This window comes from Notolepis coatsorum, assembly GCF_963971535.1.
Source record: "Notolepis coatsorum genome assembly, chromosome: 1".
Taxonomy (NCBI): domain Eukaryota; kingdom Metazoa; phylum Chordata; class Actinopteri; order Aulopiformes; family Paralepididae; genus Notolepis; species Notolepis coatsorum.
This window is the reverse complement of record NC_140165.1, coordinates 14,627,848-14,641,998: the sequence shown is the minus strand read 5'-3', so window position 1 is coordinate 14,641,998 and position 14,151 is coordinate 14,627,848. Positions and strand designations below refer to the sequence as shown.

Genomic DNA, 14,151 nt, shown 5'->3' with positions numbered 1-14,151 from the left:
AGCGGAAGGAGAGATTAGGCTCTGGGCGCGACGGCCTCCTCCTCCTCCGAACCACCCGACGGTGATGGAGGATGGCCGCGACCGGGGGAAATGTATGCAGATGACTGCGGCGCCTCCATTAAACTCAGCGCTCTATCTTCTCCGCACTCTGATGGGGGGGGGGCTGGGAGTGGGGCCGGGGGCTGGTGTTTGTAACCGCAGACATACTATGACCATGTGTCTAAGAGGAGGGAGAGGGAGGGAGGGAGGGAGGGAGGGAGGGAGGGAGGGAGGGATGAAGAAAGGGAGGATGAAGAAAAGAAGGAAGGAAAGAGGGAAGGGAGGAAGAAAAGAAGGTAGGAAGGAAGGAGGGAGGGAGGGAAGAAGAAAGAAGGAAGGAAGGAGGGAGGAGGGAGGAAGAAAAGAGGAAGGAGGGAAGGGAGGAAGAAAAGAAGGTAAGAAGGAAGGAGGGAGGGAGGGAGGGAGGGAGGGAGGGAGGGAGGAAGAAATTAAAGAAGGAAGGAAGGAGGGAGGGAGGGAGGAAGAAAGAAGGAAGGAAGGAAGAGGAGGGAAGGCAGGGGAGGAAGGAAGGAAAGACAGAAAGAACGACAGACTGCCACAGATGATACCCTGAAAACATGTAGTGTGTCTTTACTATGATACCCTGAAAACCATAGATATATATAACTAGATGGTGCAAGGCGGAGTCTCCAGCGTAGTTCACCGGCGGCCATCTTGCCACAGGCAGCGCGCCCACTCATAACATGAATGTTATGGTGCATGTACTATTGAAATAACCATAGCGTGCTCAATTTTCAACCGATTTACAAACGGTTTGGTTTATTACAAACGTTATTAACGTGGCTATGATTCCGGATGCTTGGACACGTTGAAATAATTTTCATATGAAGTCCATTATTTATACGTATGCAGTATGATAACTACATCTCTGACGTTAATATAAATCAAACCGTTTGAGAATCGGTTGAAAATTGAGCAAGCTATGGTTATTTCAATAGTACATGTGCACCAGACATTCATGTTATGAGTGGGTGTGCTGCCTGTGGCAAGATGGCCGCCATGTGGCAACGTCGGTCTCCATTGGCCAGCAGCGCGGGTGAGTCATCTAGCCTTTATATATGTCTAATCTATGGTGAAAACTACCGCCTGCCGTGTGTCTTGCATCCTGATTCACATCGATGCCACTGTCTGCTGCACATGTTGTGCATAATATGGCTGTAATTCATACAAGCCTGTATTCTACTAAACACGACTGCACTGTTGATCTGGTTGCTACCGTACATCCGTCACAGAGGTATAACCAAGTCAGTATAAACGCTCACGAGCAACACCTCTCTCCCAGCTCTCCCCCTCTCTTACTCTGCCCCCACAGACTCTGGATTAGGACCCCCCCCCCACAGACACACCATCCCACAGACACACTCACACTTTACTAACTCACTCACTGCCACTTTATTTTATTTTACTATGTACTACTGCTGATAGAAAGTGCACTACGTTCTCTTTACCCCTTTTATTTAATTCACTTAGCCTGCCGCGATAAGCAATAAATCGATTAATTGCCGCGATAATTAAATGAATGCAATGATATTGACGGGCACGATTAATTGCTATTTGCGCGTTTGTTTTAATGAGGCGGAACCAGTGCCCCTTGCAGTCTCTCTCCGTGTGGGTTGGCCGCTGGCGTTACTACAGAGCACAGCACGGGAGCTCCGTGGGGCAGTAGCAACGCCACATATAGCTTAATACATTTCTCAATAGTGTGCTCCTTTTAAACCAAGTAGCGATATTTGTAGTGTAACGTTAGAATAACACAGAATAACGTTAATACAATTAACATACATCATTGTTTACAATGAACGGGTGGGGCTAGTCAAAGCACTGGAGACGGGGACAAGTTAAACATGAATTAATTTATTATAACGGGTCGTTTTCGAGTCGTGCTGCAGTGCCTACGCACCACAGCTATTCTATTATAATACTGCTTTGACGCTTCCTCCTCATCGTTGATTGCCTGTAGTAGCTGCATCTAACGTTAGTAGCTAACGTTAAAACTAAAAACACAACCGGACGAGACAAGTTGTCGGCTAGGATAATCACAACAATACTTCCGGTCCGGTCGGTGGGCTTCAAAATAAAAGTTTTGGGAAATAAATTTCTCAAAAAAATTCTCTAACCGGTCGCAATAATTTCGCTTATCGCGATATTTTCGGGGGCAATTAATCGCCCAGCAAAATGTGTTATCGTGGCAGGCCTAAATTCACTCATTCATTTCATTTTAGCTACTGTTTATATTGTACATAGTCCTGTATATTGTGTGTTGTATATTGTGTCCTATATATGTTACTTTCGTGTTTTATATTGTCTAGATATTTTTATATACACGTGGGAAGGGGGAACGTAATTAATTAAATGTTCTGTATGTCTTGCACAAATAGGAAAATGACAATAAAGTTGACTTTGACTTTGACTGAATGGCTTAATGTTACTGTGTGTGAGTGTGTGTGTGTGTGTGGGAGGGGGGGGGGTCCTTGAATTGGACACCGTTAGTCTGTTATGCTATCTACTTCATTCGGTTGCATGCTTCAACCTGCGTGTCAATAGAGTAGTGTACATACAGTATGTAGCTGACAGGTCTCTTAGTGTCCCACAGCATTTACACCGTTTATGTCCCTTGCATGCCTGTAATTTATGAGCACATAAATAAATAATTCGCCGTGTGTGTGTGTGTGTGTGTGTGTGTGTGTGTGTGTGTGTGTGTGTGTGTGTGTGTGCGTGTGTGTGTGTGTGTGTTTACACACGCATGAATGGGTGCATAACTAGGTGAGTACACCATGTGTCTGTCTGAGCGAGTGACTCTACTTGACTGTGTGTGTCTGTGTCTGTGTGTTTGTGTGTGTCTCTGTATGTGTGTGTCTGTGTGTTGGAGCGCACACAAATAGGTGCGTGACCTTGAGAGTGCGGTGTAGCCTCTGCATTGTGCCGGCGGATCCTCTCAGACACGTGTTCCCGCTACGTCTCCCACCGAGCCGCGCAGGACGCCTGCTGCTTTCAGCTACTCAACCCTCGGCGATGATGACCTACTAACCACCTGTCAAAACAAGCAGGAACTCTGCCTCCCTGGACCCGCTCAGACAGTCAGACAGCCACACACACACACACACACACACACACACACACACACACACACACACACACACACACACACACACACACACACACACACACACACACACACACACACACACACACACACACACACACACACACACACACACACACACACACACACACACACACACACACACACACACACACACACACACACACACACACACACACACACACACACACACACACACACACAGTATGTTCATTCATGCTTTACAGTTGAGCCATTCATTCATTCAGTGGGGATAGAACCTTTTTAAAGTGACCCCCCCCCCCCCCCCCCCGATATTCGTAAAGCTTCCCAGACGTTAGCAAGCATTGGTCTGTGGTCAGTTTGACTACTAGTAATAATAATTAATACTTACTTGCATTTATATAGCGCTTTTCTAGAGACTCAAAGCGCTTTACAATGTAGGGTGGAAATGGCCTCCTTCACTAGGAACAACTCTAGTCTTCAAGACCACACTAATAAGACTGAGGCTGATTCTAGTTGATTTGTTCTCATATTTTTATATTCAGATCAAATTGTATTGCCTATATTTATGTCTTTCTACTATTACCCTGCCCATACCTGTACCTCCCCTCCCCCCATGCTGCTATGATGCCCGGATTTCCCCAGAAGGGGATCAATAAAGGAATATCTTATCTTATTCCCTACTTTTGAGGAGGCTTTGGTGAATATGGCTCCAGGGAGACTTAAAGGAGTAAAATCAAAGATTTCGGAGGATGAAAAACACACCTGTCAGCTGCTCGGAAAATTACACACAAGACACATCTTTGATGATTTATCTACATCAACATAAATTACAAATGTACAAAGGATGCAAACTATGTAGATGCAGTCAGATATTGTGTGATCTGTCAGTTACTTGTGCTCAATCGACAACCAGGTTGAAAATCAGATGCCCACACACACATACACATGTGTGCAAGAACACACACACACACACACACACACACACACACACACACACACACACACACACACACACACACACACACACACACAAACCTGCAGCCCACAAACTCCTAATCAAATACAAATAACACACTCGCCAGCATGCAACCTGACCTAAAGCCATGCCCTCTTTTCTTGATCCTCCAATCACGACCATTGCTTCACAGTTTTGACTGGAGGGTCAAGTGCATGGCTCGAGATAGGTCAATTAAAAGTACTGCAGAACATTATCTGGGTGCATCGGTATACCGAATATACCGTATATATATATTTATTCTCGGAGTTTGTACAATATGGATTGGCTGCACATAATCCTTTTTACATATCTGTAGATACTATATATCTGTATATCCCTTCTCACTAGTTACACTGCTGGCCAGTATGACTTACCATAGTGTATTTATACCTGTATCACACATATTAATACTACAACATACATCTGATTAGCACTATTAGTCAGTAGTACTAATTTATATATTTTATACCCAGTTTAATCACCTGTACATTGTATATTACTATTGCACTTTACTGTTACATTTGCACTCTGGTCGGATGCCAGACTTCTTTTCATTGTACTGTACTTGTGCTGTATGATGACAATACATTTGAATTTGATCTCATCGAAATCATCCCCTTTGCTAAACAACAGGACCTCACGCTGACGGGTAATAACACGGTCCAAATGCCTACTAAGGCGTGGGCTGGGCTGGCGGTGGTACGGGGGACTTTAGTGTTCTCTGTGCCTCCATTACAATATATCCCTACCCCCCCCCCCCCCCCCCCCCGGGCCCCTGGGGAGAATCAGAAGCCAAGAGTGTGGTGTTGCACGAGAAAACAAGGCCACTCGGCCTCCGGGAAGATGATACTGCAGGCCAGGGTGCAACCTTGCTCCGTCAGCCTTTTCAGTTTTCTCAGTAAACTGACCTTAAAAAGTGAAATATGACAATGTAACGTGTAATGTTATGTAATAATAACGGAACACTGCAACGGTATTTGTGTCGTCTTACGAGGGTTGGGCACTTTGTGTGCATGACGCGAAAATAAAATAATCAATCAAATCCAAAACCTGACCACCCCCCACGGGGATAATAAAGTTGATCTCTTTTCAACAAGGCAACAGATAATGAAAAAAAGGCCAAGTGAAAGCCAAGCACCGGGGCGCTGATCAGCCACGCTACGGTTCAGTGTGGAAAGAATGACGGCCTACTGCATGGGGTGGAAGGAGGCTTATGTTGGTCGCGGCCCCCTGGGGCCCCAGAGAGCGGTAGCTGTTCTCAGCATCTGTATTCCAGGGTCACACAGGGCAGCAGTGAGAGCAGCGAGCACCGACAGAGAGCACAGATGGTCCAGCAGCAGATGTTGACTTACCCTTTAGCTTTGTGTGTGTGTGTGACGTGTGTGTGTGTGTGTGTGTGTGTGTGTGTGTGTGTGTGTGTGTGTGTGTGTGTGTGTGTGTGTGTGTGTGTGTGTGTGTGTGTGTGTGTGTGTGTGTGTGTGTGTGTGTGTGTGTGTGCGCACGTGTGAGACCCCGCGAGTGTCCGTGCATTCTTATTATGTGTGCGTTTGCCAATTGCAAAGTCTTTCCCATGCTTCCCTGATGTCACAGTGATGTCACGCTGGGGGCTTTAAGAGGACTCCGCTCTTGAATAATGAAACGGACCGTGCGACTTTGCTAATGAAAGACTGAGTCACCACCACACACACACACACACACACACACACAGTGAGGAATGATGTCATAGACCTTTTTTTTTAAGGACCGATTCACATGAAGGATTCTTTAAGAAATCCTTGATTCACGTCCTTGCCTCTGGATGTACCAAATATACACACAACTTAAAGTACAATGATATGTCATAAATTGCTTATTGTGGGATGTTAAAGGTGCTGTACGTGGTATCTTTTAAAAAAAATAAGTGTTAAGTAGCTCTACATTACAACGGCCATCACTGATATAGAGTGTCTGGCCAGTAACATGGGTCCCTTCACTCTGCAGTAAACAGAACATTAATTTTCTGGTATCCCTTCCCGCTTTATCCAATCTACAGTATCAGTGATGGCTGTCAGAATGTAGAGCTATTATTTATTTATTTTTTTATCCACTTTTTCTCCCATTTTCTATATTTTCTCCCATCCCAATTTCATATCATCCAATTCAACCCTCCCCTGTCACGGACGCTGTTTCTTGCCTCCCACAAGCCGGCTGCAATGTGGACTAAGTCATATATAGCACAAGTCCCCTCCGGTAGTTGAGGTAACAGCAGTCGCATCTTTTCACCTGCGCAGCTCGATCTCTCAGTGGCGAGGAGTAACGCGTGGGAGGCTCACGCTGCCCCCGACACTTCCTGATTCTACTGCGCAGGCGCACCAACCAACCTGTAGGAGTCGCTGTCCACAACGCCCGATCCCCACCCATCAGTTTCCCACCCCCTAATACGGCCAATGTGTATTAGTACGGACGACCAGCTAAACTGAAAGCAATGTGGAGCGCTGGGCTCGAACAGGCGAGCCCAGCGTCTCCGCATTCGTGGCGAGCGCCTTGCCCACTACGCCACGTAGCCGCCCATAGAGCTATTATTTTAACATGTAGACCACTTATTTTAACATTTACATTTAGTCATTTAGCTGACGCTTTTATCCAAAGCGACTTACAAATTCTGTACGACAAGTCATCAGGAAGAAGGGCACAACTAGGGGTGCACCGATATATCGGTCGGGTATCGGTATCGGCCGATAAGTGCCTTGTTGACTGCTATCGGCCGATAAGCTCAAATGTGCCGATAGCAGTCGCCGATAAATAACCATCAATTTGTGTAGCGTCAAAAGGCAAAAAAAAATGCACTCGCGACCTACCTGCACAACGCCCGCCGTCCCCCACACACACACAAGCTACTGCATCAAAGTAACTACTTATGATTAACAAGGCATTCGTTTTGTGGCATTAACGTTATATAGTTAGTGTTACACGGACAATAACATCAGCATATTATTATTACCCATAGCAGCAAGGCATTACTCCGAGTCCGTTCATTAGCTACCGGGAGATGCAAGACTAACGTTACTGGTGAAAATGTGATTTGCGTTGGAATACTCCTTTGCCAACTTGCTGTACTTTGCTTGCAGGTCTGCAGCCATTATTGCTGCATTATGAATAGCCCCAACTTTAGCCAAGGTAACGTTATGGCTAAACCTTTAACAATAGTTAACGCTAGCTTTCGGTTAGCTGTTCAATGCTATTAATAACACAACTCCCCGTCAACACCCTCTCTCGGGAAGATGGCATTTAAGAAAGTATCCGCTGTTAAAATGACACAAACATTAGTTTTGTGGCATTAACGTTATATAGTTAGTGTTACACGTTCAATAACAAGCATATTATTTACCCGAAGATAGCAGTAAACAAGGCATTACTCCGTTAGTCCGTTCATAGCTCGGTTCCATTCCGTTGCTCATTCCGTACCCAACTACACATTCTGCAATCTGTTAATAAAGTTTTCAACCAGACAAATGTATAGAAAGGCTTTGTTTTATTATAACATTTGTTGCAGTAAAATCATTATGTCTCATTTGGTCATGCTGTGGAGCGCCGGTCGGCGGGCCGGGCAGCTAACGTAGCTACGTTAAGTGTGTTCTGCTCTCGCAAACAGAACAATGGCGGCATGCCCGAAAGTAGAAAATGAATAAACGCTTGCCGATTGGTGGTAAGGACAGCAGGAGGTGGGTGCTAGCGGTGTGGAGTAATTGGCCGAATCGACTGTCAATCAAAATGGTTCCATTGCATTGGTTGAAAGCTCTGGTTGAGAGAATGGTATCCCGCTGCAGGCCGCCAGAATGGTTCCATTGCATTGGTTGAAAGCTCTGGTTGAGAAAATAGTATCCCTCTGCAGGCCGCAAGACGATACTGGGAGAGAGATAGTGATACCATAAACATATTTCTTGATGTTTCCTTTTTTTAAGTAAGTAAAGAGGCCTACAAATACAAACATACACATACAAATATACAGTAGTTTCATTAAAAAAAAATAAAATAAAAAATTACAAATACTTATACAAATATACAAATATCAGTATCGGTATCGGCCGATAGTGTTAGTTGAACAATCGGTATCGGCGGCCAATTTTCATATCGGTGCATCCCTAAGCACAACTCTATCAGCTGAGTAACAATGTTCATCAAAGTGTCTAGTGCTACAGTGTAGGTTAGTATATTAGGACAAGTGCATGACAGTAAGGTTAGTTAGGGTTAGATTATTATTATTTTTAAAATTTCAGATAATGCTGCTCTCACTGCTGCCCTGTGTGACCCTGGAATACAGATGCTGAGAACAGCTACCGCTCTCTGGGGCCCCAGGGGGCCGCGACCAACATAAGCCTCCTTCCACCCCATGCAGTAGACCGTCATTCTTTCCACACTGAACCGTAGCGTGGCTGATCAGCGCCCCGGTGCTTGGCTTTCACTTGGCCTTTTTTTCATTATCTGTTGCCTTGTTGAAAAGAGATCAACTTTATTACCCCCGTGGGGGGTGGGGGGTGGTCAGGTTTTTTATTTGATTGATTATTTTATTCTCGCGTCATGCACACAAAGTGCCCAACCCTCGTAAGACGACACAAATACCGTTGCAGTGTTCCGTTATTACATAACATTACACGTTACATTGTCATATTTCACTTTTAAGGTCAGTTTACTGAGAAAACTGAAAAGGCTGACGGAGCAAGGTTGCACCCTGCAGTATCATCTTCCCGGAGGCCGAGTGGCCTTGTTTTCTCGTGCAACACCACACTCTTGGCTTCTGATTCTCCCCAGGGGCCCGGGGGGGGGGGGGGGGGGTAGGGATATATTGTAATGGAGGCACAGAGAACACTAAAGTCCCCCGTACCACCGCCAGCCCAGCCCACGCCTTAGTAGGCATTTGGACCGTGTTATTACCCGTCAGCGTGAGGTCCTGTTGTTTAGCAAAGGGGATGATTACGATGAGATCAAATTCAAATGTATTGTCATCATACAGCACAAGTACAGTACAATGAAAAGAAGTTTGGCATCCGACCAGAGTGCAAATGTAACAGTAAAGTGCACTAGTAACATACAATGTACAGGTGATTAAACTGGGTATAAAATATATAAATTAGTACTACTGACTAATAGTGCTAATCATAATGTATGTTGTAGTATTAATATGTGTGATACAGGTATAAATACACTATGGTAGTAACTTAAGTCATACTGGCCAGCAGCGTAACTAGTAAGAGTAGGTAAGTGATATGTACAGATATAGATAACAAACAAGAAAATACCACATACAGCACCTTTAATGTCATGAGTATAATTCGTTCAGCTTCAGATGCATCATTTGATTTGTTGTATAATAAACTGCAGGACACTTTTTTTATCCACTTTTTCTCCTTTTTCTGTTTTTCTCCCATCCAAATTGAGTTGTGCCAATTCCCCCCTGCCCTGTCTTGATCGTTGCTCGCATGTGCCCCCCACTGATCGGTTGTAGGGAGGGTTGAAGAATCTATCGCATGTCCCCTCCGATACATTCAATCTTTATTTATACTCGATAAATATACTGCAGAGTCAGCCAGCCACTTCTTTTCACCCGCCAGCGCGGACTCTCATTGGCGAGATGTAACGTGTGGGAGGCTCACACTAGGGGTGGGGGGGGGAATCGATACGTAGTAGTATCGCGATACTTTGCGATACTTGGCGATACTGTATTGATACAGGGACGGCAAGTATCGATATAAAAAAATGTATTTAAAAAGAATTAAAAAAAAATTGTATTGTTCATTTCAATACCTGTAATAGTACAGTAGTCCACACACACACGCACACATGTGCATTCAGTTAAGTTGGAATATGACTAATACAAACAGTTCAGTTTGTCTGGTACATGCAACACAGATTACAGTGTTTACATCTGTCTGCTTGAGAAAATACCATGTTCTGCAATAAAAATTATTGAAGTGAGATGAACAGACTGAACTTTATTTTATTAGATAAAACATGTTGACAAAGTTTTACTTTGCAGTTGAAAAAAGGTAATAAATCGCAATATATCGCAATATTAATATCGCAATAATCAGCATATCGCAATATATTTAGTATCGCAATACTATCGTATCGTGACTCAAGTATCGTGATAGTATCGTATCGTGGGGCCTCTGGTGATTCCCACCCCTAGCTCACACTACCCTCGACATCTCCTGTCCTTGCTGTGCAGGCGCCCTGACCGACCTGTAGGAGTCTCTGTTTACAACAACCAGATTACCACCCATCGACTCCCCTCCCGCTGACTCTGCCAATTGAGTCAGTATGACGGCCGGCCCAAGCCGGAGGCAACGCCGACAGCCAGATTCGATACCGGTGTCTCACGCGTTGGTGACGAGCGCTTAGACCGCTGCGCCACCCAGCCGCCCTCCCATCCCTACTCTTAAATGAAGGACAAACTGGTGTTCCCCCTTCCCCCCAGGTCAAGAGTCTGGGTGTCGTCCTCGACAGCACCCTGGTGTTCCCCCTTCCCCCCAGGTCAAGAGTCTGGGTGTCGTCCTCGACAGCACCCTGGTGTTCCCCCTTCCCCCCAGGTCAAGAGTCTGGGTGTCGTCCTCGACAGCACCCTATCATTCCATTCCCACATCAATAACACCATCCGGTCCGCCTACTCCCACCTTCGCAACATCAACCGCCTCCGCCCTTCACTCACTCCCAACAGCGCCGCAATCCTGGTTCACTCCCTCGTCACTTCCCGCTTGGATTATTGCAACTCCCTTCTCTTTGGTCTCCCCCACAAACTCCTCCATAAGCTCCAACTGGTCCAGAACGCTGCTGCCCGTATAATAACCAGAACCCCTGTCATCAGTCACATCAGCCCCATCCTACGCCAACTACACTGGCTTCCCATTAAACACCGCATAGATTACAAGATCCTCCTCCATACATTCAAGGCCATCCACAACCTCGCCCCTCCATACCTGTCCGACCTCCCCCACATCAACATTCCCACCCGGTCCCTCAGGTCTGCCTCCTCCATCAACCTGACCGTCCCCCCAGCCCGTCTGTCCACCATGGGGTCAAGAGCCTTCAGAGCTCTGCCCCCCGCCTTTGGAACTCCCCCCCCCCCCCGACATCAGGAACATTGACTCCATCATCCCATTTAAAACCCACCTCAAAACCCACCTGTTTAGGCAGGCGTATGTCTGATTTAATTTTTTAAATGGATTGTGATTGTTAATGAACTGTTTTTAAATTGTTGTACGGCGACCTTGAGTGTCTTGAAAGGCGCCTTATAAATAAAATGCATTATTATTATTATTATAAGTGTCGAGCAACAAGCACGAACTGCGCATGCTTCACAAAAGACGCGATACTAGAAAATGAGCATGGATTTTTGGGAAACTTGCACTCTTTAGCCTGGGATTGCGCAGAAATGGATGCATGTAGAAATAAACGGTTTGTTCCCTGTTGGGAGTATAAATATAAGCATTTCAAATGAGCCATAGTATGTCTTCATAGCTATAATATAGAATATACGATGGGTCTACAAACATCGTCAAAATGGTCTGAAACGCTGGCGCCAGGGAGTAAAGATGGAAAAACAGCGTGTCAGTCAATGAGTTAAGCCCAAATCTGCCAGTATGTATCGGTGACGTGTCCGTACCTTTCATCAGACCACTTCTTGGTCAACAGGTAAGCTAATAGAAAAACCCATAAACAGCCGGTTATCAAATATACTCAAATACACTTTTACTCTTACTCATATTCAAAATCTTTTATTATTGCAACATATAATATAATCGATACAGCATACAGACAGACACTCATCTGCACCTTTGTTTACACTGTTTATTTTTCTAATATTTTAATATTCAGAGGTAATTATGTTGTTTACTGTTAATTGTTTCTCATATTTATATTCAGATGTAATTGTATTGCCTATATGTATGTCTTTCTAGTACTATTACCCTGCCCATACCTGTATCCCCCTCCCCCCTCTCCCATGCTGCTATGACGCCTGCATTTCCCCAAAGGGGTCAATAAAGTTAATTATCTTCTTATCTCTCATCTATTGTGTGAGAAAGAAAGAGAGATATATTAGCCTGTCCTGTAGCTTAGTACTGGCAGTAAAATATGAATCATAACGGTGATTCCATAGTGAGGTCACAGTGTTCTGAGTCAGTCCACTGAAAAAGAGAGAGAGAGAGAGAGAGAGAGAGAGAGAGAGAGAGAGAGAGAGAGAGAGAGAGAGAGAGAGAGAGAGAGAGAGAGAGAGAGAGAGAGAGAGAGAGAGAGAGAGAGAGAGAGAGAGAGAGAGAGAGAGAGAGACATAGACATAGACAGAGAGAGACATTGATCAACAGAAAAAATAGTATAAATTAATTGTATATGACTTCACTTGGTAAGGGGACAGATAGACAACAACACACACTTCCCTGAAGTGAAGGACTCACTCACTGCTGCAGAATAAGGATATATAACTAATCTGGTCCATCAGTCGCTGCCGAGCAGGATCTGGGATCTGGGGTCTGCTCTGGGATCTACTCTGGGATCTGGGATCTGCTCTGGGATCTGCTCTGGGATCTACTCTGGGATCTGGGATCTGCTCTGGGATCTGCTCTGGGATCCGCTCTGGGATCTGGGCTCTGCTCTGGGATATGTGGCCGAGGGTTTGAATGTGATCCCGTTCAGCACAGACACGGTCACAGACACTCAAGTCTCAGTCAGGCTGCTGCTGTGACCCACGTCTCACACAGCGCTGTGATGGCCGGTCAACAAGAGACGTCACACCGCCACATCCCGGTGGTCCAGAAAATCAATCCTATCCACACACGACCAGCAGTAACAGAAAATGGGAATAAAGACATGTTTCCATTCTGTAGTTGATTGACTGACCTGTAAGTAGGGTTGGGCACCGAGAACCGGTTCTAATAGGAACCGGTTCCTAACTTCCGGTTCTGAAACCGAAAGTAACATGTTTGAATTTAGATTAAAAAAAAATATATATATATATTTTTTTACTTTGTTAATTAATACCATAGTTACAGTACAGCAACCAAATTAAACTGTATCAAGTCAACTGACAATGTGAATAGTATGAAGAAAATTCCCCAAAAATTCCAAAAAATTGGGTTTTAAATCCTGTGTGTATTTTAACATCCGTTTAAATTAATTCATTCATTCATTCACAACAGGTAAAATATGAGTCGTTGTTTTACTTGTATTCGCTGTGTTTTGTGGCCGTAAAATATTTGTTTATTACATTGCCAATGTTTGTAAACACTGGAGTGAAACGGATCTATATTCTGATTTGTAAGGGGTTGATAAAGTTGACTTGTTTTCCATCTATGGCTCAAACTCTTCCACAAATGCGCAGCGTGACCATTCTTATGGTCACAAAAAAACGACCGGATCGTTTTGGTATTGATGCAATTTTACATGACGCTGAAATGGTCCAGTAGTCAAGGCTCCCTGATATCCCAGGGCAGTAGGAGGAAGGGGGAAGGGGGGCAAGATCCATGAGCCAAAGCAGGAAGGAAGGTAGGTCAAAGGTAATTTGGGGCAGCAGCTGGATTTCTCTAACCCTTAGAAAGGTTCAGCACTTTCTCTCTCAGAACTAGGACAGTAGAATTTGGATGAGCCCCCCCTCCTCCTCCTCCTCTACTGAAAGGACTAATAATAAACTTGATTTGTATAGCACCTTTCATACAGGGGATTGCAGTTCAAGTGCTTTACATCAGTAAGAAATAAGACATAAAATCTGTGTAAAACAAGCGGCAAGAGCAAAGCATAAAGTGGGATAAAATAATGCAGATATATTAATCAACAGCATATCAGAACCTAACGTTCCAATAGGCTTCTTGAATGTCTGTAAAGACTAGCAGCAAACATAGGACTCTGAGGTGCAAATATCAATAATGTTTGACGTTTTTTAATTCTCGTTGCAAGCCGTACCTCGCAACTGCACGTAGAGCAGAGCGATGACAACACTGTTATTCAAACTCTTTTATTCAAACACTGTTATTGTAAT

At 44.7% G+C, this 14,151-nt stretch overlaps 1 protein-coding gene across 1 annotated transcript in view; it reads right to left on the bottom strand.

Moving 5' to 3' along the window:
- nck2b (NCK adaptor protein 2b) overlaps window positions 1–14,151 on the bottom strand; it is an 82,036-nt gene that overhangs the window by 47,663 nt on the left and 20,222 nt on the right. The window lies entirely within an intron of this gene.